A 3,808-nucleotide genomic window follows, 5' to 3' on the forward strand; every position below is an offset into this window, starting at 1 on the left:
GCTCTCCGGCCCGTTCGGTGCACATTTTTGAAAAAGCTAGGAGCTGCCCCTAGGTTCGGGGTGTCACAAAATATTGAAAAGTGGTCAAAAACCGCTATCCAGAATCGGATGTAGAATCATTAGACGAACTTAAAATTGCTCTACAACCCCCAGTCCGACGCCTCGTATTCGAGATATAGCACTTTGTAGGTCTGACCGAGCAATTTTGTACTGAAATGTATGGCGGACATGTTATTCATTAAACAACATTAACTTGCATCGTGCCCTACTTCATCGGCACAGCTACTATCGACTATCTATTGTTGAAATGGATTGAGTTTGACCATTTTAGCTCTTTTCTTATGCCGTGCACCAACAGTGTGTACCGATCAGGGAAAGTACACTACTTACGCGTTCATGGATGTATATGTTGGTACAAGTTGCCGGTCGGAATAGCAGTGCACCAAAACTGTGTACCGATCAGGAAAGTACAAGACGGAGGGCGCAGCCCGAGCGTACGCGTTCATAGATGTCCATGTTGGTACAACCTACATGTACGTACCTTGTTTTTGTATCAAAAGTTCCAATAAAGTGTTTGTATGCTTAAAATGCTTATCTCAACCGGTCACCTTTTGGCCTGCCCTTTTATAGACAGAAACCTAGAACGATACTCGCGATGTTTGTGTTTTTCCATTCGCCCGGGACGACGAAATGAGCTCTGTGCACATCGTGCAGAAAACTGTCTCCTCCTCGTATGTTTTTGTCCCTCCACGCATATAATCACCCACATTTGTGTTCAACACGGACGGCGCAGCCCGAGCGAACGCGTTAATGTTTATGTTTGTGCACACTAAAGTTACAATCCTAGGATTTGGTTATTGCGTCGCAGTGCCCGACCGTCGCGGACACCATTCTTGGACAAAAGTCCAAGTACGTAGAGTACATTCCCTAGGTATGTGCCCGTTCGTGACTTTCGTTGCGTGCTTACAGACACGCTTGGGTATGTTTACCATACAAGGTTTACTAGGAAAACCTGGGAAGGACGCTTGCCCTCCCGTCGCGGACACCATTCTTGGAAAGAAGTCCTGGTACTTAGCGTTCTTTAATGTACTTGATCAGTTTGTATTGCAATTGCTTTGTGCCATTGACTTTTGCTAATGCTCACTAAGGGGTGTTCGTTTGCGATGTGTATGATAAGCAACTGTCTATTCTTACCAGCAGTTAATCAACACTTTTCACCCAAATCATAGGAACGTAGAGTACTTTCCCTGATCGGTACACAATTTTGGTGCACCTCTAACTTCGCCAGCACTTTATCGTTACGTTTTGTGCACAACCTTGGGACATGGTGTAAGTTTCATCATTGTTATGTTTGATTCGGTTTATTATGATTGAAAAATACGCTACGTCCTAGAAATCTGAACTCGAATACTTTTGCCACGTTGCGCAAAAAGCTACTGAGCAACTCCTAGCCGTTTACCGATTTAAAATTTAATTTTCGTTATTAGTTTTAAAAATACGCTAAGTCCCAAAAATCTGAACTCGAATACTTTTTCTATGTGCCGCCAAAAGCTACTGAGCAACGCCTAGGTTGGTACATTTTTGGTACATGGAGTGTATGCGTGCAGGCGTACTGCCGTGCTGGACCGGAAAATCGCACTTGCTACTAGAACGTAGAGTAATTCCCTAGATAGGTGCTTTTGCATGCCTCTGTTCGACGTCCATGCAACTTGGAACGTGCGACACACGTAGCTAGGCTTCTCCATACATATTCCCTAGGGTAGCACCAAATTGCACACTTTCAGGGGTATATTTTGGTACGGTGTACTGTGCATGGTACAAGTATCATTAGCTCGTGCAATTTATTTTGCATCAAGTTGCGATTGCTGGTGCGTCGAGATAGGAGTGTTTCGCGACTTTTGCCAAGCTTTGGTGCCATTTGGTGAATAATTAATGTTCTAGCCACAATAAACGTGCCACATAATGCCAATAACGAAAACGCCATTTTCAAGGGACTTCCAGTCAAAATGTTTGCAATCAGCGCTTTCCTGTCGAGTTCAGGATTTGGGACTGAGCGATTTTTTCACGATCCAATCAAACGACCAGTTCGTGAATAAACAATTCATACAACAGTACATCCCTTCAAAGTAGAAAAAGCCGAATGCTAGGGAGCTCCAGTCAAAAACGTTGTCATTGGCGCTTTCTTCTCGAGTTCAGGATTTGGGACTTAGCGTTTTTTCACGATCCAGCCAAAAGACCAGATCGTGAAATAAACAATTAACACAACTGTACTAGTACATCCCTTCAACTGAAGCAAGCGCACCATACATGACCCGTACGCTAATCATCCAAGCACATGACACGTCAACTAAGTCAACACATAATACAACTTGGAAAACTAACGGGTAAGTAGGTCATCTCGTACACGACGACACACCGACCAAACCAGGTCAACACGTCACATGCACAAGACATCCTACTACCAAGGCCGACCACCTCGACACACGACCTGTTAACCGAACATGGTCAACACCATCATGTGCAAGGCAACCGGGCCAAACGGGTCAACTTATACAACTTGTAACGAGCATGTGTAAGCTTACTGGTGTGGTCCGCACGGTCCTCACATCAAGACAATCAAGTCGAGAACGAGGCACGCCGACAAGCTCATTAGTGTTAAGTGTCCTTCTCCATCCTATGTCAAGTCACTCGTCTGACACGGAAGTAGCCAACTCTTGTCCACTAGTATAAAGGAACGGTCTCCAGACCAGGTCAAGTCACTCGTCTGACAAGGAAGGAGCACGCACCAAGCTTCACCAGAGCACGGTACCACGGTCCCCAGACCAAGATGGTTAGTTACGCCAACGAGGAAGGGGCACGCGTTCCCTTGCTACACTCAACTTAGTACACTCATGCTCTCACAAGAGTATCCCCTGTGTCGACGTGGTCCCCAGACCAAGACGAGCTTGCGCACATCGAGGAAGGGGCACACGGACAAACCACCAAGCATGGGTCGCCTGAGAGGATCGATGCGAACGCATCTCTACAACTCGCAGCTCCCAGCCTGAAGTCCCGTCGTTTGCGGGCGGTTGATAGGTGTCGAAACTAGGTATATCCACGTTGGGCAGAGCTCAAGCCAACGGCGTTCCCAGTTACGGTACTAACACGTGCAGCGAACTCCACTCATTGCGGCCTAGGTATAGCGGGATGAGACGCCGGGCTGCAGACGCAGACTCCAACGGATCTCAGAGGGTTGTTAGGCCCGCTAGCTTCCGAACACCTAATGGGTTTGAGAAGCGCTATCAGCTCGGATTGGCTACGACCTTAGAGGCGTTCAGGCATAATCCAGCGGACGTAGCGTCATACCAAAGTCCGGTCGGACTAGTATTGAGCCAGTGGTCCGTACCTGTGGTTCCTCTCGTACTGCACAGGAATTCCGTTAAGATAGCGACTATAAGCACACACCAGTAGGGTAAAACTAACCTGTCTCACGACGGTCTAAACCCAGCTCACGTTCCCTTGAAAGGGTGAACAATCCTACGCTTGGTGAATTTTGCTTCACAATGATAGGAAGAGCCGACATCGAAGGATCAAAAGCCACGTCGCTATGAACGCTTGGCGGCCACAAGCCAGTTATCCCTGTGAAGCCGTCCTGATCTCAAGCAAGAAGACTCCGCCGCAGGTGACATTTCGCGTCGGTGACGTGGAAGTCCAGTCTTCTAGGAGCATCAGGTACTTGGGCGTGCAGCTCCAAGATCACCTGAAATGGCGAGATCACGTCACGAAAGTCTCCGAAAAGGCGTCGCGCGTGGTGGCAGCTGTAACGCGC

The 3,808-nt window shown here is 47.6% G+C and overlaps 1 pseudogene; it reads right to left on the bottom strand.

Moving 5' to 3' along the window:
- Positions 1-2,972: 2,972 nt before the first annotated feature.
- Positions 2,973-3,808, bottom strand: part of LOC120907293 — a 5,725-nt pseudogene continuing 4,889 nt past the window's right edge.

This window comes from Anopheles arabiensis (assembly GCF_016920715.1).
Source record: "Anopheles arabiensis isolate DONGOLA chromosome X unlocalized genomic scaffold, AaraD3 X_pericentromeric_contig0003, whole genome shotgun sequence".
Lineage (NCBI taxonomy): Eukaryota > Metazoa > Arthropoda > Insecta > Diptera > Culicidae > Anopheles > Anopheles arabiensis.